The sequence below is a fragment of the Polistes dominula genome, unplaced genomic scaffold (assembly GCF_049000335.1).
Source record: "Polistes dominula isolate Pdom_NZ unplaced genomic scaffold, Pdom_raw_medaka contig_78, whole genome shotgun sequence".
NCBI classification, from domain to species: domain Eukaryota; kingdom Metazoa; phylum Arthropoda; class Insecta; order Hymenoptera; family Vespidae; genus Polistes; species Polistes dominula.
Genome location: NW_028301042.1, coordinates 896,319 through 920,414, shown reverse-complemented (window position 1 = coordinate 920,414; position 24,096 = coordinate 896,319). Strand labels below are relative to the sequence as shown.

Sequence of the window (24,096 nt, the reverse complement as noted above, 5' to 3'; positions counted from 1 at the left end):
TTAACCTCTCTCGCCGGTGCACGAAACGTTGTGATGTTACGGCACTTTGGTCGACGAGGGTGACGTCCTAGAGGAAGGGCCGAGGGTGAACAACGGGGAAAATTGTGAGTTAGAGAAAGAGACCAAGAAGAAAAAGAATGAGAGAGAGAGAGAGAGAGTGAGAGAGAGAAACAAAAAGTGCTAGTAGCTACGAGGTAGATTATTTTTCGATAAGGAATAATTAAAAATTTTCTCGTTTAAAGTAGCTAATTCCATTTCTGCTAGGTCCCTGTAGTAACAGAAACGTTGTAGCAAAAGGTGATGGTGGTGTGTGGTGATGGTGGTAGTGGTGGTCGGAAATGTCCGGGGTACCGGAAAAAATAACCTCTAAAATACTCGAAAGATAAAGAAGATAAAGTCTCACTCCGGTGGTACGCGGTAATTTACATCGGCTTGTGATTCCGGGACTGAGTTGCGAGGAAGAAGAATATTTTTAGGATTGTACACCCCACCCAAACTGATAACGATAATTAAAACTGAAGTAAGTAATGAGAGGGTCTAACCAACTTGAATAAAATATTTCTTTCTTTTTATTTCTTTTTTTTTTTTTTTAAATATAACATTCTATCGATTTTATAACCTAATTCATAAACCCCATCAACTTTGTTGTTCAGAATTTTTGTCAATTAGGATTTAATGTTATACTGAAATTACTTATCTAACAGCCTGAAAATACTGTAAAACCCTACAAATGTTATTTTAAATATCATACATATTTGAACATGACTAAGATAGCATTCTACGAATAGGATTTATCCCACAAAACTCCCATCGATTTTCATTGTTCGAACAGGAATAAGATGTATTCGTAGAGGAACTCGTCCCCAAGGGTGGTGTGTATATTTTCCGGTTGACGATGCGAGACCTATTTAACGGGCGCGAGTCCGGTAATGGGATTCGAACTCTGTGCTCTTGGGAGCCATTCGGTTGCGCTCTCTTCTTCTTCTTCTTCTTCTTATTCTTATTCTTATTCTTATTCTTATTCTTATTTTCTATATATTCGAAACATCTTCTTATATTTTTCACAAGTCATGTGCCAAAAACGTAGTAATTACAATTCTAAATAAAATACAAATCAATATACTTTGACAATGTCCAGTTAGGTTAAACCTTCTTCATTAGGATAGAAATTTAAATGGAAAATAAGTTGTTAAGGAGCCCAACGTTTTGTGGTCGTATTAATAATAGAACACGAGACAGAAAGAGAAAGATATAATGGTGGTTTTTGAGGGCAGACTAATTCCAGATCCGTGGTTTCATAAGACGCACAAAACAATCTACGAACGTTGAAACAGGAAGAACGGTTAACTGAAGCGGTTTTAAGACCAGTTCTGTGCTTCCTTTGTGGTTCATTTAACGAATACATACATCAAATGACTTTGATAATATTAAGACTTTGATATAAAATTAAATGTATAAGACTAATGTATATTAATATTATTGATTTTAGTCTAAATTTAAGATAATACTTTTTATCTTTCTTATGGTGGTATTATTTTAACGATTATTATTAAACGTTTGGGCTAAGATTTAATATGTAATTAGTTAACGATTAGGAATGGTACTCGGTGAACAGACGTTCTTAACGGACGTTCCTTAACTCGAATGCGATTGTATTATATTTCCTGCACGTCCAAGTTCGATAATGGGAATGCAAGAGTCGCGAGTAAACCGGACTAACCTTCATTATCGAAATAGCAATTAGGATAAATCAAAAGTGCGCCGACTTGGACAATTGTTAAGCCGATTTGTGGTTGACTTACGATCTTACAACATGTGCTTTATTTCTTTATTCTTGATAGAAACATTTTTGATATATTTAATTATATATACCTAACCTCAAATCTAAAGATATCCAGTGTCCTAATATTCACAAATAATTCAAAACATAGAAAACCAATTTGTGATAAAGGTCTGGTCAACTGTTTGAACATTTACAAATCTTAGAAATAATTGATCAGACAACTGAATAAAAACGTCATCAATCTAATACCAATAACATAAAAAGTATACATGATAGTTGTGAAGAATCGCGTGACACATTGGTGCATGTAAAGACAACGTAACCATAAACTGAAGTACTCCCTAACTGATAGGTTTATAGTCTTCAACTAGCATCGAATAAGAAAGGGCAGGGAATATCCGGTGTAAACGACACCAAACGGACAAACGAGTAGATGGATGGACAGACCAGGGTTCCGTGGATCCCATGAATGATCAAGAAAAGGATAGCAACAAAACCCAAAGCGACACTCGCCTCGATCTCCTCTATCCAATTACTTGAACCTTTTGGACTTGAACCAACCTAGACTTCCGGTGACAATACTCTAGACTCCCTTGACTCCCAAACCTTCCTCTTTAGTCGTCTAATTCTCTCTACCAGCTTGACCCACTATCCCTCAACTCCAAATATTTCACCCCATGGGGTGCTCAACGGACTTGGTCTAACGTTTGCTGTTTACTTCGTCATGACTCGTCACGTTCATCGAACACGCAACTTTTTTCTTCCTTTCTTTTTATTTTTCTTCTTGTAAGACAACTCGTTAGAATTGTATCATTCCCATGAACATTGATAAATCAGCTCATGTATGATGTTAGAACTATTTTATTGGGACAGTTTTACTTTTTTTTTTTTTTTTTATCAAATTTGAAACACATAATTCTTAAATACAGATATTTGTGTTCAAAACAGTATTATATTTATATTAAATATTTGTAATTGTATTTTTACAAAATTACAATTCAATAATTTATATTACATTTTAAAGAAATAATATGTGTTAGCAAAGTTGTTTTGAAAAATGTTTAACAACACCCTTGATAATAAGCTTGATTTTTATTGGTTAGTATTAAACGATTGTAGATTAATTTTGCAATTATTGGCAAGATCAAGTGAGAGCCACTGAAGTTCCGTGGCCGGCCACAAGAATTTAGCCGGGGAAGAGAGGGTGGTTGGTTTATCAATCTGCCCCTATCTTGGACAGCAGAACAGACCGGACTTATGGACTCGTTGGAATGGGTAAGACAGAGAAAGAGTGGGAATGTTTGAGAGAGTGAGTGAGAGAGAAAAGGTGAAAGTAGAAAGAGAGGTTTGGCTTGGTGTGGTACTGGAAAGCACTTGATCTTAGAAGAGCAACCACCACCACGAGTGGGGTGGCCAGCTCGAACTACCCGAACCAACCCACGTTAGTGGTTTTCCTCATACCGGGAAGGGTTAAAGGCCAATGCGCCAACGAGTTGGGTAAACGTCGTTTAATAGACGACGCTAATGTCATCCCCTAAATTTCTAAAATATTCGATTTATTTTTTATTTCTTTTATTGTCATTGAAAATTGCATTTACAGTTTATTATTTCATTTAATATTATAAATGTAATACAAAATTATAATATTTATTAATTATAGTATATATATATATATTTTTTTAAATATTATTAAGTAAATTTAAAAATCCTGACGCAACTCTGACGCAACCGTGACACAAAAATTGTATATATTGACCATAACATATATATTACATTTAAATTATATTGTAAATAAAATATTTGCTAACATAACCATAAGAAAAAGTACGAAATACTTGAAGAAATGATTTAAAGGGGGGTGTTGAAATGAAACCATGCGACGTTTAGCATACATATCGTAAAGTCACATTTCTATGGTGTCGCGAAGGAAGTTTAAAGGAAGCTTGAAAAGTCGAAAACGATAGACACACTGTAGAAAAGTGTTGTAAGATAGAAAGTATGTTGTATCGCTACCCATAAAGATTACTACCACTAAGAGATAGAGAAAAATAGTAGGTTGAGTTTATTGTCGCGAGTTATAAATGATGCCGAAAGGAGAGGACGTACGCCAAATATTCAAATGACATTTTTATCCGTAGATCCTTTCGCGTGGAAGGATGGATTTTGACGAATCGTAAGGAAGAAGGTGGGAAATACTTAAAATAGGGGGATGAAACGGTTCTAATGCGGCTTTATCGAAGAAGACATTAACCACAAATCTTTTCCCCCAATGTTTTCCTTTCTTTTTCTTATTATTTTTACTAAGATTTTTCAATTTTCATCATATATATATATATTTAATTATTAAAAAAATAGATATATAATTTAACTGAACTATAACATTGCATTGCACAATTGCAATTGTTTAAGTACGAAACGTTTTGTGCACATATCTCAATTCGTGAAACAAAATGTTTCACCCAATCCCTAGATAGAAAATTATCAAAAGAATATGAAACATAAAATATGTAATATTCTTTTCAAACTTTAACCGTAATATTACCCATGAATATTTCTTTCCCACTCTATTTAAAAGAAAAGAAAAAAGGAATCACGAGAAGCAGCAACGTTCTTTTTTCTTAATGCGTCTCAGGGAAGGACGTTCGTCATCCCCCATACTTCTTGCATCCTCCCTTTTGGAAAATACAAGTGAACGAGGTTGAAGAGAGAGAATGAGGGGTGGTTCGGAGGAGGGGGTGGGTGGCTGATACGAAAATACGGCGATTTTTCAGGGTATTAAGTGCGCCCGCGACCTTTGATATTAATAACAATAATAGTACAAAGTCGAGGTAAGGCAAAGGGCGAGGTAGGGGTTGAGAGGGTGGTAAGCCTTATGAGTTAACGAAAGTGGGGGGTTTAGGGGGATGATGATGGTTTGAGGCATACGTCGTTCGGCTCAAAGCAGGAGGGTTACTTTTCGCGGCCAGATACAAATTACAGCTCATTTTTATGCCATTTTAATATCGCCACGCGTCATTAAATAACCCTCGTTTTGTTATACCTTTTGGGCCCTTTAAACTCACCGCGTTGTACGTCGTCAAAATCGTCTTTCGTCGTTGTCGTTTTCGTTGTTGGCATCTTAGCAATACTAAAGGAAAAAAATACATGAAATATTTGTACTCACACATTAGATGAAAAACTTCTTCAAATGTTACGAATCGTACAAATGAAAAATCAACCCCTACATTTTCTATGGTGTTCTAACTACTATTATTATTACGAACTTTAATACAAAACATTTGAATATATTTTTCAAAGATTGAAATTGTATAAATGATCCAAAAATTGATTTTTATAATTAAATGTTAGAACGAATTACAAAATGTATAAAATTGATCGTACGTAACGTTTAAATAATAATAAACGATCCTAATTTGAATATAAGTGAGTGCTCGATTGTAACGTGATATCATAAAAGGTTGATTTTTATATTTTTTTTTTTCTTACTGAACGTTCTGTCGTTCGCAATTTTGATGCGACGGGAAGGAGACGCTTTTATGCTCGTATCTCGCATTTGAACTTATGCTAATTTAAAACGACGACAACGACAATGATGATCCTCGTGTATCGAAGTGTATCCTCCCTTCGAAAACTCACCCTTATTTTCTTTCTTTCTTTCTTTCTTTCTTTCTTGTCAGGTTATAGGAAGAAAAAGGAGACACATTATATTGTATAAGTAATGTGCATCGAACATATTCATAACTCGCATTTATTGTGTCGAAAACGTCAGTTGGCCTTTTATTCCGGCAAACGTGGCACGCTCGAGCATGGAATGACGATTTTATGCCGTCTTTTACGACCTTGAAGAGTATACTTTGAATCAGGACTTTAGAGAGAAAAAGAGAGAGAGAGAAAGTTACGAGCTTGCCAAGCTTTATACGAATCACGTCCTTCCTCTTTTTCCTATTACGATCCTGATCTGAGAAACATTGTGCAAAACGTTTTGAATCAACTTCGTTGAAAAGTTCGAAATGTAATTGAAAAAATTTACACTATAAACTAAATGGATTTTTAAAAAACGCTTTTTAATGATACCAAATACGAGTATGTGATGGAATAAGTAGAACAGTTAAATAATGCGTACTTTTGGGAAGTAATTATACCCAACGAACCATCCATGAGTTGCACTAGTGGGTATTGGTAGAATCCTTAAACCTTTCTACATCTGCAGAGAATAATTAGAATACTGTCTGTCATCTACAGTAGACTCTACAGGATTTTTTTTGATGACGCCTATAAGCGGCATTTTTTAAACACTTCTAACTACTGTATACTACGTATACAATGAAGTAAAAGTCAAAGTTGTATTGTAGACGAATAAGCTTAGTTTCTTGAGGGTTGGTAGCGAGTGGCAATGTTGGTGAGTTCCTTACGAGGGTGCCAAAGCACGGAAGGGTAGTTTGGAGGTCGAACCTAACGCAGAACAGGAGGCGGGGGTTTGTTGCACGATAGTTCGTACGATCTATGAGCCGAGTTCGCTAAGAGATCACGAAAGGGTGGATTTACTGGTCCATCCCGCGTTCACACCACACAAATTCAAGTGACCGCCTTAGGACCAACAACTACCCCCTTTACTCCCAACGAAACTCCCCCCAAACAACCCAACCCCTCGGTTCTTCTACTACGTCGTACGTCACCCAAAGTTATTTACGTATTCTACCGAGCGTAAATTCGTACTGAACTACTTCGAAGAATGTGGGATTTTATTGTACTCTACTATTTGTAATTAAACGAATTAATTGGATGTTTGATTGTTCATTAAATTATTTATAAAAATAGGTATCCATTTTAAAAACATTTTTATATCCAACAATTCCGACAATTTACAAGGATAATAATTGGATCATTGGATTAATTGTAAATAACATTTTATTCATTTCATTTGTTATCTTAAAAAAATGATATTAAACAATTAATAAATTAACTTTTGAAACACTTTTGATAACCATAATGGGGATCTTTTCCATTACACATTAGTCTCCAGTACTAAATGTCCCGTTTTATCGAAGAGTCATTAAATGCTGACTCGCGAATCTAGGAAACGGACCACGTCTGTATATCTGTCGCACGCTTACTCGCCTCATCCCTTTCCACTCACCCTCCCTACACGTATGTTGGACTACGTAAGGGTTAGTAGAAGTGATGGACGGTCGAAAGTCAGTTCACTCGTAGTTCGGTCGATGGTGGTCGCTCAGCTGTCTGTAGTTGTAGTAGTCGTATTGGTGTTGATGGTGTTAGTGCTACTGTTAACTCCTAGCGATGCTGGAAATGGGTGTTGAGGTTAATAGCTACCGTAAGAAGGGTAGCTTTAACGTCCTCTCGTTCTGAAATATTCAACTCCTGACTCTCCGTAGTGTACTGCGTTGAGAATCTAAGCTACCGGAGGATATTTGCCGATTATGTCTTATGTATTACGATTTATCCTACACACTTAAAACATATCTACACAGATAGTTGTATATATTAATACTTACGTAACGTAGGTTTTTACGTGTGAGAATTTGCTTTGAAATAACCAAGAGTTGGCAAGGGTGTGCAAGTGAATAAGAAGATGGGGTTAGGATTGCTGAAGGGGGGGGGATCTTAAAAGGTACGGTAGGAGTAGATAGGGTTAGCGAATTAATGAAAGCCAATCCGGAAAGGTTGACTAGTCTTCCTATCTCCTTCTCTCTCGTTTAGCTTTTCCGTTCTCTCTTCTAACATCACCGCACCATAAACAAGCCCGAGAGATTTGGATAACGGACGGTCCTACCGATATCGGTCGAGTAAACTCTTCTTACGTGAGAAAAGCATCGTTGATCCTTTCTCTTGATTAGGACACGTCATTAATTCAATCTTATTGAACAGATATACCTAATTTTAGTTAAAATCAAAATCAAAATTATATAAACCAAAGAAGGGAATATAAAGTTGCAACAACAACAACAAAAATGGCAGAATGGTAAAATGATTCGAAGTAGGAAATATATTTTTTAATATTATTTCAGATGAATAACTATGGCACTCAATCATACCCTTCCAATTTAAATGTAACGAGGCAGACCGATACGTTGTTTCTTATTCTTTTCTTTCCTCGTGGTGGCACACCTCCTTTCACTGTTCCAATTCTTTCTCTTTCTCTTCCTCCTCAACCTCCTTTTCACCCCATCATCCCTCGTAATGTAATCCCCCAGTACAATCCAGACATTTTTCACCATTACTCGAGCGGTCGCGGTTATGGCGGGCAAATAATTAATTTCTCGCTGAACTAACGAGCCCCGCTTTTCTTTTCAAGTCCATGCACCCTGTGCCATAAACCAAAAACGATTTCCTGAAGAAAATGAAGGTTCCGTTCTCGTCTTAGTATTGTTGAACTAACGAAAATAACGATTCTAAGTATTTCAAATCGTTCATTTGTAATTTATCGTGCTGAAAACTACTAACTCAAAACTTCATTTGCACTTTATTCAATTGCATCTTCAAGGATGGTTCTAAATATTAACAAAATGTCTGACCAATTTAAAAAAAATGTATTGATCTTTAAGATATTGAACAAATAAATATGAATAAGATGTTAAATCAAATAACAGATGAATATTATTCTGGGAATGTGTAAAATTGGTGAGAAGTCTCGTCACGTTGTTCTAACCAATCTCGTTGGGTTCGATCGTTGGTTCGTTCGTTCGTTCGTTCGTTCGTTCAGTCCCGTAGTTGCCGATCGTCGTTAACATCTAACGATCCCTGCGTTACGAAGAAAGGGTCGAGAAAGAGAAAGAGATAGAAATAGAGAAAGAGAAAGAGAGAGAGAGAGAGAGATAGAGAACCTGCTCGAGAAATATCATCAAATAATGAATATTCATGCTGATGAGTCGCGGGAGTGGAGGAAAAGATGGAAAGGGGCTTTGGAGGCGGTTTGCCTGGGTTGTAAAGTTGCCCCGTTGAGGATCCCATCGGCCGGCCATATTTCGTACGATGTACTCTCCTCCGACTTACCCCGAACCTACCCCATTCCACCCATCCTCTACGGATAGATAGATATCTACACTCCCTTTTCGTATCTTCTCGCTCAGCCGTGTTATATCCGTTCCATCGAAACTTCAATTTAACGTTTCGCATTAATTTCTATAGCCATTCTCTGCTGCTGTTTTCTTCCAGCCCCAAACTCCTCGTTGTTAAAGAATCCTACAAAAAAAAAAAAAAAAAAGGAAAGAACAGACAGAAATGATAATATATTCATATTTCAAAAGGAACCATTTGCCCTCTCTTTTTTTTTTTCTAGACAAAAAAAAAGGGAAACAAATTCCTAAAGTCTCGGTACCAATAGAATCACGAAAATTTAATTGACATGTTGGAACTGGAATAGAAAAAAAGAAATAGCACACACCGCCTACCCCGAATCCGTCATAGAACTGTAGGTTATAACATTTAAAAGGACCCAAGCGTTTTCACGAACAACACGTTCGCAGAAAGATAAAAGATAGAAAGAGTGAGTGAAAAAGAGAGATAGAAAGATAGAGAAATAAAGATAGAGAGATAGAGAGAGAGAGAGAGAGAGAAATGTTAAAGCCATTGGTTGGAGGGTAGAATTCAGAGAAAAGCTGGTGAGAGAAAGAGATATACGTACACGCATATACATATAGAAAGAACCAGTATGTGAGCGAATAAGAGAAAGAGAATAGAAACGAGAGAAGAGATACGAATGGCGCCATTATCTGGGCGAGAATTTCAGAAAATATTCCAAGGCAAAAAGTATAGAGCGAGGCGTTTTAATTATCATTAACAAGGCTGGCATATAACTCAGAATTACGCGTTTATACGTAATAATACGTAGGTACTCGTACGTGCCGCACCGTATACGTTTATACCCGAAGCGCGGAAATGGCGCCCGGCACGTATCCTACGTCCGCGTACGTGGCTGCTACGTACTAACGTACGTCCACCTACGGTGCAGACGTACCTATCCGTACTACCGTATATGCAAGCGGTAGGTAGGAGTGCGGAGTTGGTGGAGAAATAGGAGGAGGAAGAGAAGGTAAAGGGGGTTGAGAGGTACGGGGTTGCTTGCATTGGGGATGGTGGTGGAAGAGGACGAGGAAGAGGATGAGAAGTAGGTGGTGCACGAGCTGGGGGAGGAAAAAGGGGGTAGCAAGCGGACAGTAGAGACAGAGACGAACGGACAGACGGACAGGCAGAGATCTGCGAGCACCCACTGACTCTAGTGTCAAATGAGATGCGCCTGTAGAGTAGGATGTGTAGTAGGCTAGGTTGGAAAAGGGGTAGGTAGCTCTGTGCTGGGAACACTGAGAGGAAAACCAGGGTGGGGATGGAAGAGAGAACTCGACTGGTTGCACGAGCTGAATTCCCACCTTACCAATCCTATTATTAACAATTAGCTCTAAACTACTCTTTGCATATAAAATCATCCTACACACCTCGTAACTGCGGAATGGAAATATACATACTGCATGGTCGTCCGTCGGTTGGCTTGCTTGCTTCGCGGAAAATATATCGCGACCGTCGACCTCTCTCTCTCTCTCTCCCACATGCACACAAACTCTCTTTCTCTTTTTCTTTTAACGTATCACGAATTAAGGTTAGGAATTGGCTATTCGAAGAAATATATCAACCCTGAACAAAATACTGCGACAATATTCCTAACATAACAACCAATTTATGATACATTAATAGTGCATTGATTTTTCTTTTTGAATTATGCAAGAAGATACTATTGTTGAAGTTTCTTCCAAAATTTATCCTTGATTAACTTCATCTCTTTTAACGAATCTTTACTTTACGTAGGGAGAAACTTACAGGATCACACACACACACATCCACATTATATATATATAGAAATATGTATAAAACGGTAAGGAAATCTTGGGCGAGAAGGTTACCGTTAGGTGTGGGCAAGTGAAGAAGAGGGGGGACAAAAGTAATGCAATGCCGGAATATGTCACGAATTAAGCGAGGAGAAAGCGGGAGTGCTCTTCGTCGTTGTTCGTAGTCGCAGTCGTCCTCGCTTTTATTAGAATTATCTTTGTCACTTTCCCAAGTTTATATTTACTCCTTCTGAGAACCTCTTAAAGCCAAGCCACCCCGCTACCACCCTGAAACCACCCCACGACATCCGCCTTTTCCTACTTCCTTCGGAACCATCTCTCTACCCTCTCTAAATCTTTCCTTCTCTCTCTCTCTCTCTCTCTCTCTCTCTCTCCTTCTCTTTATATTTCTATTTCTATCTCTGTCTTTCTTACATACTTCAACAGTTCACCTCCTCCACGACCATAGCTTGGTATCACCTCCAACGACTAACCCCGTCGCGCATCCTCTTCTACCACCACTACCACCACAACCAAAACCAGGACTCAAGCCGAGAATACAGCGAGAAGCAGCCGCCACTCGCTTATTATCTTTACGACTGGGAAGATGGAATTAAACTGAGTGTGCACCCGAAATGTAATAATATTCATTACTATGCTAATGTTCGGCTCGCGACTTGTGCGACTAGCTACGCGAGAAAGGTTATGGCCTAACGAAAACTTTCCCTCGTATTTTTGTTATCTGTTGCCGACCAAAACACTGGAGGGTTAACACACACCCTTCATCTACCACCTGCACCTTCCCCTTCATCGAGCCTAAAACTTCAGACATTCCTTCAAAAATGAGATCGATTATCATCCGAACTTTTTATTTGTTTTCTTTGCTAAATCTGAAAGATTAAAATCAACTAACATTGATCACGTTATTATTTTACTTATACTTATGAATATGTTGGTGGTTTAGGTTAGTTTAGGTATTACTTTTTTGTTGTTAAATATTAAGAAACTTTTCTCATAGACAATTCTTACATTTTCAACACGCTATTCTTCGTGATTCAACGTGTTTCCGTGTCCAAGAGAGAGAGAGAGAGAGAGAGAGAGAGAGAGAGACTTAGATAGTTTCCAACTGGGACATCCACCTTCTACGAAATATAATACATAGAAAGGAGAAATCACGGGTACTTTCAAGCGGTACCCCATCGTCCTATTCGCGGCGGCTTATCTGGGTCGTCAAAATTATAAGCTTTAGAAGATAGGAACTCGACTGTGCTGGAAACGGCTAGCAATAAATTCCCTGTCCCTATCGGTGAAGTTCCTTGCCTCGAATACATGGGATATACAATTCGTAACCTTACCCCTTTTCACCCATACCTCATAACGTATTCCCTCATAAAAATAATACAAATACAAAACCATTTTTGTCAAGACTTAAATGTTAAAGTATCAACAAATTGTATGAAGAATTTGGATATACCTAAACTTAGTTAGTGTTGAATTATTTTCCATAACTTTATAAAACTTGGCAATCGTTAACGTTTATGGGGATATCATTTATCAAAATAAAAATAGGTGATTAGCATGCAAAAGAATTTAATCAAGCGATCACCTTCGTTGTTCTCAAATAAAGCGGCTCTGTTGGATGGGGTGAGGTTAGGTGAGGAGGGTTAGAGGGAGGAGGATGCTCGTAGATTATAGCGCGAAGGAAGAGGTGATAAGAAGATACGAGAAGGGGTGGAAAAGGAAGAGGAAGAGGTGGGTATGGCGAAGACAAGACGACTCTAAGAAGGGTTAAATTACTCGGCTCCTCGTTATAACTACACGCGCTAAGGCAACCCTTTAGCTTATACACCCTTTCACTCAAAACTTCCACCATCCGTGATCTTCGAATGGCACGACGGGATACGGTACCAAGGCCCCATATAGAAATTTAAAACTAACAACAACCATAAACAACATTTCACATTATAAATATGATTTGGTGATAATGTTCTGATCGAATCATTTGATTAAACACAATGTTTTTTTTTTTTTAACTAAAAATTGTTTAATTAAATGTGATCATAAATTTTAAGGATTTTTTTTCTAAAAGTATCTTTTCTTGATATTAAGAAATGGTGAATAAACGAGACAGGTGGATGCATAAAAGCATAGATAAGTAGATATATGTGTGTACGTGTACTGTTGGTAGGTAGTATGGGTTGCGACGGAAGAAGAGGTCGAGGATAAAGTGGGAAAGGGAAGTTTACCCTTTCCCTCTATCTTCTACTCACACTCTTCTTTCCTACTGTACACCCGACTCCACCTTATTACAATTAGCTTCCTTATATATCTAATTAGCAAGATTCTTGGCTCACGAGGTTTCAGTGCCGAGTGAAAGACGGCAGTTGCCACCGGAGCTCTTCTCTCCTGTCTAATATAACTCTTGCTTGGTTCTACACTCGAGACCTTCAAGACGTAATATCATCGTAAGTGTATACGCCTTCCAAAGTCCTAAGACTTCTACTTCAACCAATCTATATCAGCCATCTTTTGATCAATCGAAAAAATCCCAACATTATCAATGATATCACTTTAAACCCAATTCATTTTATGTGTGTTCATCAGTTCTAAATTAAATTTAGTAACTGGTTATGTCAAGTTTATTGTGTTTCACAATCCATAATTTAGAAAAAAAGATTGCAAAGTACATCTGAACAATTGTATGCAACTATAATTAAGTCAATAATCAATGACTCTAACTAAATTATAAACCCTTCTGAATAATCCCATCTCTGATGAATACAACCAACACCTAAACAACTTTATTTATAAAACAAAATACAGTACCGATGTAAAATGATACAAATTCGTCTGAATAAAATGATATTTAGTAAAAAAAATCTGCCACATTCTCTTGCAATTCTTTTGCTTTTTTTTTAGTGTCCGAAACAGAGTAAGCGAAATACGTCGAGCGCATACTAAAATCGCCCACGGAGTCTCCTCTTTCCTCTCTTTCTCTCTTGTGGAACTACCACCAACTACCAACGAAGATAATTTAGCAAACCTTTTCTTGGGCTGGGCGGCAACGTAGCTGCGGGCGTCCTTGAATGGACGCAAGGCCAGCGCGCGGTTGGCTTCAACTTATTTAATTACCGTACAAAGGAAGAATGGACCGTAGAAATGTAAAGTAAAGACTGGCCCCGTGTTTTCAGTCTCTTTACGAGCCTTTCTATCGCGCCCCCTCTGCCTTTGCTTTCTACTTCGCCAGAGTCCACCACTCCTTTACAATCCCAATTCCCAGCACTCAAAAGATCCAAAGCAAATTCTTCGAAGCTTTCTCTTTCTTTCTCTTTCTCTCTCTCTCCAGGACTTTGTTTAAAAAAAAAAAAAAAAAAAAAAAACGAAGAGAAATAGGAATGGAAAAGAAGAAAAGGTTAGGATCTACGAGAAAAGGTAAACCGGGGGTTGAGTGGGGTGTACTGCTCTACGTAAAGGGGTTCATTTCTTTTAGCAAAGCAAAATATTTTATATCCAGGTTGATTAGTCTTGTTTTTTATATCGAATACTTGTTAAACGTATTGGTTGATCACAATTGCACACACTTATGTGGTCAACAAAAATATTATTATCCATGTAATATTTGATACATTAATTAATAACCAAGAAGGGGTTGAAAAACGAGCGTTAATTTTGTAAAAAAAAAAAAAAAATATTTGTTAAACGTTAATACAGTCAGGTACATGTAATTATTAGTTTAGTATGAATTCGATACGTTAATAATAACTAATACCCATTAAAAAGTAACGAGAATATTTATGGTTACGTTCTGAAATCTGTTTTTATCCCCTTTCTACCCCTCTCTCACTTTCATTTTCTTCTTCTTCGTCATTTTTACTTCAACTATAACTGATACTCTCTCTTTTTATCTTACTTTGAAACCCTCTACGGTAACATCGCGCCATTTATTTATTCTTCCCCCTCAAGCAACAACTTGTTATGGAACGAAAGTTACCGCCTTTCGTTCGTTCTTCTTTTTTTTTTCTTTTTTTTCATGTTTCTTTTCTTTTCTTTTCTCTCCCCCCCCCTCCCCTCACCTCTTTTTTTTTTATTTGCCCAACCCGGTTCTCGAATGACGGATTAAAATTGGAAAAGTTTTTGCTACCGGACCGTATTTTTCTGCGGCTCAGGCCCTCGTTAAAAGCAATTACTGCGAGTATTCCCCTTGTACGTATAGAAAGCTTCGAGAAAATTTTCTTCCTCTTTTTCTTCTTCTTCTTCTTTTTCTTCTTCTTCTTTATTTTTATTTTCTATCTAATACTCGCTAAAAGATCTGTATTTATCTCTTGTTTGATTATTATCAGAATTTCTAACACACTTCTTTCATTTCTCAATGATTTCAATCACACACACACACATTTAGAAAGAGAAAGGTAGAAACCTTAACTCTGATTTTTTCTATTTCTTTGAACGATTTCTTTCATAAGATAGTTAGATATAAAAAGTATATAATAACGATAGACAGGATGAGAGTTCGCTAACCGAAGGGTACTGAATGGGTCCAAGCGACAACGTCGCCCACGGCCGCCGTTGCTTCCCTGCACATTTTTAATTGTAACTAAAATAATTATACTTTGAGAAGACCTCGGCGCTTTGACACGGTGCACCCAGCAAAGGCAACGACGAAATAAAAAGTGGACGCTCGGCCGCTTCCCTCACACACACACACACACACACACACACACATATATATATATATAACTGTGTCTCTTGTCGGTTCCGTTACTACCCCACAAAACTACAACTACCACCACTACTAGTTTTCAAGGTGGTCGTTGGAATATGTAATTCTATCTCTGGCAAAAACCATACACGTTCGTTGAACCCCTAAATAATAATAAGTACCCACCTCCCACTACTCCTTCTTCCTTTTTCAACACTCCCACATTTCAACCCTCATCCCTTCTCGCTAGGTTATCCCTCACTTTAAACACTCTTTTCCTCAGACGCCTTTTAACTCATCGTCCTTCAAGCTTTTACTATTTTAGATCGCTACACGCTTATATTTCTGCTTACGGAAATAACCAATTAGCTTGTACGTTCGAAAATGAGCATAATTGGTCGTAGAACTGCGACTTAGTAAGAGTAATTTATCATAAACAGTTTCTTCTGCTTCATTTATTATGACATGTTGGAGAACATGGTCGTCATTTTGAACCGTGAAAGATTTGGTCGTATAAAAACTGAAATATTATTTTTTTTTTTATTTTTTTAATTATACGAGTTAGATTCGTATGCAAGTCTCGTATTAGATTAATTCATCTTCAACAACCCTTTTCCATGCTAACCAAATAATTATTACGAATTTTGTTTGTGTTTGTAATCACAAAAGTACTGAATTAAAACTAGAAAAAATGAATAGTTGGATGAAGCTTGAACGTTAGAAAATAATATAAGAATATTTCGAAACAATAATTGCATTTATTTCGTTAGTTGTTTGTATAGTCTCTTTGTATTCTTGCATGTATGCATTATAATAAATATATCTTGTAGTTAGTTAGATATATAGATAGTTAGGTAGGTAGAAAGGTACTTATCTTTTTTTCTCAACTATTTTCTGAGTGGACGGGCGGCGGCATGGCTATGAAACAAAAAGGTGAACCGAGTCACCGGTAAAACTCTTAACGCTGGGCGCCTTGCTGAGGTTCCCGGTGTTGCCTGGGAGAGGCCAAGTTTTCAGATGCAACTCGCGGATATTCGAATGTGCATATAAAGGGGAATAAAGCTACGGCCTGGGTACTACATCCATATGTATATTTATATACACCGGGTGAACGATCAACAATTTTTATCTATAACATTTGTATTTTTCATTTACACTAATTTTAAATAATGAAATTTGAAAAAATCAACAAGTAAAATGAATTTTATTATATCATCGATGATTAGATGAGCTTTGAAAATAGATGAGATTTTAATTACATCGATCTGTTTCTACTATTGAACAAAAATTCTGTTAACATATAGAACGTAGACGTTTATACTTTTGGTCACCCGTTAGAGAAAAGACCCGACCTTAATTAAGATATGTATTTATTTTAATTCCAGTCCGACCGTGGAGATGGCCGCCCATAGGATAACACGATTTGCTTACAAGAGGGAGTCCGCGTATATATATGTACATATAGATAATATATATATATATATATATATGTTTTTCTCTCTTTCTTTCCTTTTCTCTTATTTTATCCAACCTCTTCCAACCACCACCCTCAAGCTTCTTCTTCTCCCTTTGCTTGAAGAGAATGAGAGAGAAGAAATTTCAATTCAAGTATAAGAAGACTGACTGACAAAGAAAACCAAGTATAACATAATAAATAAGGGAGAAAAGGGTGGCTGGTAGATGATGATGATAATGATGATGATGATGATGATGATGAAGATGGTGGTAGTGATGGTACTGGTGGTTGTAGTTTTCTAGGCTTGGATGAAGTCTTGCGTTTTGTTTTTTAAGTCCACTCGTGCGAATACTTTTTTAAAAGACGCGCCTCTCTCACGATCCGACCTTAGAGTGCTCTTCTCTAAATAAAATTAGGAAACCGTATCGTTCCGGCTTTGAAAAGATGCGTTTATTATCCTTTTTGTCGTTTTTTCCTTCCATCTCGTTAACCCTTTTACCTCTCCAGCATTAAAGAACCTGAAGCATCTCATCCTTTGTATTCTTATACTCGACCGTACTCCTTCTCATCTTCCTCCAACTCCTCCTCCTCCTCCTCCTCCTCCTACCAAACTGTTATCGCTTTCAAAATAAACAGGATGTTGCTTATTTTTATCTAATCTATCTTTCCTATACTTTTTATTTAATTCAAACTATCGATTTTACTTGCAATTAAACTTTATTATTTTATCTTAACATGAAAATCAAAGATAATTTACTAAGGAAACTTAAAATGATAATAAATAAATTTTTTGAACTTAGAAGTATATCTACATGTATTAGAAACACTGTATTCTTATTATCAATAAATAAAAGTACCATTGGTATCGTCTAAGTATGAAAAAATTCTGACCCAACTTTATAAATACAACACACAAAATTAGCATTTTTAGGCATTGCAGTTTTCGAATTTTTAAAGGTTCCACATGATGAATTTTGAACTTAGAAATGTACCTATATGTATAAGAAACACTATATTTTTGTAATCAATAAATAAAAATACCGTTGGTATCGTCTAAGTATGAAAAAATCCTGACCCAACTTTATAAATACAACACACAAAATTTGCATTTTTAGGCATTGCAGTTTTCGAATTCTTAAAGGTTCCACATGATGAATTTTGAACTTAGAAATGTACCTATATGTATTAGAAACACTATATTTTTGTAATCAATAAATAAAAATACCGTTGGTATCGTCTAAGTATGAAAAAATCCTCACCTAACCTTATAAATACCACACCAAAAATTAGCATTTTTAGGCATTGCAGTTTTCGAATTTTTAAAGGTTCCACATGATGAATTTTGAACTTAGAAATATTCCTATATGTATTAGAAGGTCTATATTTTTATAATACATAAATTAAAATACCATTGGTATCGTCTAAGTATGAAAAAATCCTCACCTAACCTTATAAATACCACACCAAAAATTAGAATTTTTAGGCATTGCAGTTTTCGAATTTTTAAAGGTTCCACATGATGAATTTTGAACTTAGAAATATTCCTATATGTATTAGAAGGTCTATATTTTTATAATACATAAATAAAAGTACCATTAGTATCGTCTAAGTATGAAAAAATCATGACCCAACTTTATAAATACCACACACAAAATTAGCATTTTTAGGCATTGCAGTTTTCGAATTTTTAAAGGTTCCACATGATGAATTTTGAACTTAGAAATATTCCTATATGTATTAGAAGGTCTATATTTTTATAATACATAAATAAAAGTACCATTAGTATCGTCTAAGTATGAAAAAATCCTCACCTAACCCAATAAATACCACACCAAAAATTAGCATTTTCAGTCATTGTAGTTTTCGAATTTTTAAAGGTTCCACATGATGAATTTTGAACTTAGAAATATTCCTATATGTATTAGAAGTTCTATATTTTTATAATACATAAATTAAAGTACCATTAGTATCGTCTAAGTTTGAAAAAACCTTGGCCCAACATTTTCAATATCACACCAAAAATAAGCATTTTTAGTCATTGTAGTTTTCGAATTTTTAAAGGTTCTACATGATGAATTTTGAACTTAGAAATATTCCTATGTGTACTAGAAGGTCTATATTTTTATAATATATAAATAAAAGTACCATTGGTATCGTCTAAGTATGAAAAAACCTTGACGCAACCTAGTGCGCCACTTCATGAATCGTGGAATTTAAAGCTTTTAATGCTTTTTTCTCAGAATTCACTGACCAATGGACAAAAATATTTGACCACGATAATACCATAAATGTATACTACTAATACACTACATCTTATTAAAATCTTTTCCAGTGTATGGTCCCCATGTACGGTAAGATATTATTTCACTGCAGTAACAGTAATCTAACAATCTTAAAATTATCTCCAACGAAATAAAACAAACAAACAACTCTAACTTTAGTATAATATAAATCATAATTAAACCATAAATGTCTGTGAACTTTAAAAAAAGCACCCACACAAAGACACAAATATATATATATCAGCACCTTAGGGGTTGGAAAGAGGTTGTTGGTGGAGACACGGTATGCCGTCCCAGAACTTGGCGGACACAGTACCGATAAGATCGTGGAAAGAGTTCATCCGTGGGCATGGAATGGTTTCAGGTAGAAAAAGAGAGCGACTCCTTCCTTAATCTCGCAGTGTGAAGGACGATAATTGATACGAATGGCCGCGAGACGGTAGGAAAAGCTCGTACTACGTCGACTAGGAAACCCTTTAAACGTGTTCCCCGGCCTATAAATTAATAAAGTATTCCAAACTTTATTATGACTTTAATGAAAATAATTATTAAATATTATGCACCGTAATGTCAAGCTCGGGCAAGCACGCGAAAGAGAAGAGAAGAGAAGAGAAAAGGTGTGGGGGTTGAGTGGGTGGCAGGTGGGTTGGGAGTTAGTCAGTAGCAGTAGTAGAGGTACCTACACCAAAGGCTTGCAGTAGGATGAGGAAAAGGAGAAGAAGAAAGGGGTACGGTTTGAAAGTAGTGACAAGGGGTTAAAGTGGGAGAGGGGTGGAGTTTCTCTGCTTTTACTTCTGTTGGTGTTGGTTGGTGGTGGTGGTGGTGGTGGTGGTGGTGGTTGGAGTGGCATCGCTGCTGCCACGCTGGTTTGTCCTACGGAATTAAAATACGAGCTGGTCGTACGTTTTCATTCTACGACAACCGTGACAACGAGACTGACGAAACTGCGTCCTCTCAATGTCTACCCACCCTATTTTCTTAATTTTCTTTTTTCCAACACTATAGCTTATCTTTTTTTTTCTTTTTTACTGTTAAAATCGTTTTTTTGTTTTTTTGACTACGTCGATGGAATGAATCTCCACGTACGACACAAAACGACAATGTTCAACCCTTTAAAAAACAGCTCGTACATCTTACGCGTTTAACAGTCCCTTTTGTCTGTAACAACCAACGAGACATAACGTTCTCTTCCTCGTCATCTTTTTTTATGGTCAAGCTTGCTTTTTATTTACCCGACTAAAATTTTCGAGAATATCACTTAACCCAATTGTTCATTATTTTTCATTTTCAAAAAACAAAAAGAAAATATAGACATTACTGCAACGAACTGTCCCTCTATACTCAACCTAATAATCGAAACTTTCAAACAACAGAAAAAAAAAAATAAAAAAATCATAAGAATGAAATGAACGAATTCAAAACTTTCCTCTTTGGTCTTACTTACAACTTCTCTTTAATGCAAATTCATTCGAATAAGATAGCATTGCCGGGAGCGTTAATTCCCAATTGCCCATCAAGACTTGTTCGGATGTGAAAAAGAAGAAGAGAAAAAAAGAAAGGTGTGACGGAAAAAAAGGGAGAATATCTAAGAGAGACAGAAATAGTGGAACAAAAGGAAATTGGTGTGGCCAAAGTTACAGTACAGAGAAAGAGAGGTGAAGGAATAGAAAGGGTGTGTGGTGAGGGGCGAGGGGGGTTAGTGGAAAAGAGACTAGTATAAGGATGATACCGCGTTGATGCTACCGGTGATACCGCGGGGATAATTAAAAAATTAACTTTGTACTTAGGTGGGCGAGAGGGCAGTTAACGAAAAGTTGAAGTGAAAATTCATGTTTTTGAGGTAGGTAGCAGCAAAAGCTGTATTATTACCCCTTGGCACACACGGTGCGTGGCGCAACCGGCAAAAGCACAAAGCTGATGAGTCGGGGAAAAGGTCTAAATGCCTTCGTACTCGTTTCCTGACTGAGAATAGGGGTGTGTGGGGAGGGGAAGGGGGGTTGTAGGAGTGTTGGTATGGATGTGGATGAGGCCAACCTAGCCGGAGGACGGAAAAGAGGAACAGCTTGAGAGAGGGATAGGTGAATACTTTTGGTGGGGAAGATAACCTGAGTGTTGGAATACTTTGCTGGTACCCGGGGTACAACCGGTAACTTCTATTTCTAACCCTTTTTCGTATTCTACGTTCATGTATTATATTTTAGTGTATGTTCAAATATATGAAACGAACCTTACACGAGCCAATGAAATTTTCTAGAGTTTTAAAAGTGTAATTTTGTGTAACTTGGTACGATTAGTCTAATGGTGTTTGATATTTTTTAATTATAATTTAAATTGGGTTCAATGGATTTTAAGATGATGATGATTATTATTATTAATATTATCTAGAAATATTGTTTTATTTATTGCTCAAAATATTAGAATAATATTTTGTACAGTTGCAGTGTTCCATGTTAAAAAAAAGAAGTTAATTTGTTTGTATTAGACCACTACTGGGATTATTCATTTGTGAATTTTTTTTTATTACTATAAAAAATCGTTTGAGTTTCATAAAAGAGGTCTACGTTCTTTCGTCGAAGTCCCATTTAAAAACTAAACTTTTATACATTTCCTGTCCTGCGGCATTTAACGAAGAACGAGATAAAAGTAACCAACTCGAAAAGAGTAAGACAGGCGAAAAGACGTTGAGTTGGTACTCGCATAATAATATTCGTTTAATTCTAAAGCACAGTATATATGTATGTGTGGTGTGTGTGTGTGTGTATTCTTTTTTTTATTTTTACGAGATCCTTTTGAAAATGAATCTCATATCTCATTCGTGAGAATTCACGTGTATCGTTGATGGGGCACCAAAGATGAAGGACACGACGATGGAATAAAATACAAAAAGAAATTACGGTGCACCACAATCACCAAGCAAAGCAACAGTAGCATTTGGTCTCTCTGTGGGGTCGGTAAAAGAAAGAAAGAAAGAAAAAAAGACAAATCTTTCTTGACACGTTGATGTTATGTGGGAAAAGCCCTTCCTGTCCTGGTAAGCAGAAACTCGAGTTGCTTGGTTACATGTTAACGCGAAAAAGAAAAAGTGAAATAATACTGAATGCGTGGCATTTAGCGTTTAGCATTTGAAGCTTTCCGAAGCAATGGTACGAAGAAGAGGGAAAGGAAAAGAACGAACGAACGAATGAACGAATGAACGAACGAACGAACGTTTACTCGCTTGCTAACTCGTGTCGTTGGGTTCAAGTTCGCGTTCCGTCGCCACCGTTACAGACCACCAGGACGAACAGCTTGCGTTCCATGACTTCCGAGTACTGCAGAACAGAACTGAGAGAGAGAGAGAGAAAAAGAGAGAAATTGTACTCAACAGTAGCATTGAAAATGCCGTGCGATACACGTCGCATTAACCCCAAATGCATTTTGTGTTTACTAACGCGCGCGTGCACCGTTCGTTCGTTCGTTCATTCGTTTATTCGTTCATTCGTACATTTCTCTTTCCCTCCTATACTCTTCACACATACATGGATAATAAATACATACATAAATTCTTCTTACACACTGAGAAAGGGATAGGAACGTTCTCCTCTCTCTCTCTCTCTCTCTCTTTTTAAAAGAACACGAGATGGAGGAAAAGGAGGTTGGTTAGTAGAAAACGCGCTCACGGGTCCTCTTGGTCTGTGTTTCAGGTGATTATGACATAAATCGTGAAAGAAACCCTTGGAACGTTGACGCTTCAGGGCACCTACTCAGAGAAGAAGAAAGAGAATGTGAGAAAGATAAAGATAAAGATGGATCCTTCTCAGAGACTACGTCGTCGTTATTAAACGCTACGCATCGCGAGAGCTTTAGGTTAAATGCCGGATTCACTTACGGAATCGCCATAGGTGGCTGACTCCTTTTCCTGGACGCACTATAATCGCCCGCTCCAAATTTTCACAATCCACCTGAGATCATAATAACGTCTTTTCTACGCTCCCTTCTCTATTTGCATTAAAACTTAAACAGAGATGAAACTTTAAATGGATTCAACCTTAACTCCTTACTAAAAGAATCAAAGGATTCTACATCAAAACCCCATAAAAAAAAAAAAAATGTTCTTTTCCCTTTTTGCAAAAGATGCAAGCAACAAAGGGAACAAACAAATGTTAAAAGTACGAATAAAAGATTAAAACTATGTGTTACATGGATATTAGGCTAACTAACACAAATGTAATTGATAATACTCGAATAGGTTGATTGTAAATGTGAAATTCACGGATGGTTTGGTTTCCTATGACGATCTCTTAACAAACCAAACTCACACCAAGACTGTTATCGTTCCTCGAACGAACGAAACGACGAAGGACTCGAAAGGGTCCTTCCTACAACACGGTTATAGGGTTCCAGACTTCGAAGTTTTGTGTTGCGCGATATACCAACGTTAGTTTGCTTGTAATAAGGTGTCGTCTTATCTAATGGGGTCGCAGTGCGAGCGTTGGAAGAGTGTTTTGCTATGTATAATGGTAATTACGCGTTATTAACAAGCCTTGGGGCCGTTGAGAGGGTGGTGAGGATGAGGTGAACGGTGGTGGGCGGTAGAAGGAACAGGGTGGTGTAGGTGAGGGGGGATTTGCTGATGGTTTGCCTCTTGTCTAATTAACTGAGTTTACAGCGACACCTGCCCCCGTATCACGGCATCTTCTACGGCTCAACCAGTAACTCAAGATTTACGAGGAAGAAACGTCAGAAAGAGGATGCAAGTTCTCGCGTCATCGCTACCTTATATATACATATATATATATATATATATATTTTAGCGTGTGATCTTTAACATTGGATATTGTTGAATTTTTTGTTATTATTATTGAAACAAATAAATTAAAAAATATCAAGTTTCAAGTCACCATCACAATGATGTAAGTTTCTTATCTAAATAATAATATTTCAAAAACTATGACCAATCATATGACTGATTAAAGTAAAGTATAGTGTTAAAGAATCTTTTTTTTTTCATGGTGAACAATATTATAAGGGAAGAGAAAAGAAACAAAGTAGACGGAACC

At 36.8% G+C, this 24,096-nt stretch overlaps 2 long non-coding RNA genes across 5 annotated transcripts in view; one reads left to right on the top strand and one right to left on the bottom strand.

The window, feature by feature from the left end:
* Window positions 1–2,921: 2,921 nt before the first annotated feature.
* The window catches only part of LOC149031721 (uncharacterized), a 31,322-nt gene continuing 10,147 nt past the window's right edge, over window positions 2,922–24,096 (top strand). The window contains exon 1 of the long non-coding RNA XR_016177461.1: window positions 2,922–3,058. This is a non-coding gene — a long non-coding RNA (uncharacterized LOC149031721). The remainder of the gene's footprint in view (window positions 3,059–24,096) is intronic.
* Window positions 5,242–24,096, bottom strand: part of LOC149031718 (uncharacterized) — a 63,767-nt gene continuing 44,912 nt past the window's right edge. The window contains exons 1-2 of one of the 4 annotated variants that reach the window (XR_016177460.1): window positions 10,696–14,643; window positions 5,242–8,983 (exon numbers count right to left, since the gene is read on the bottom strand). This is a non-coding gene — a long non-coding RNA (uncharacterized LOC149031718). The other 3 variants (XR_016177457.1, XR_016177458.1, XR_016177459.1) reach the window with 3 other exon arrangements.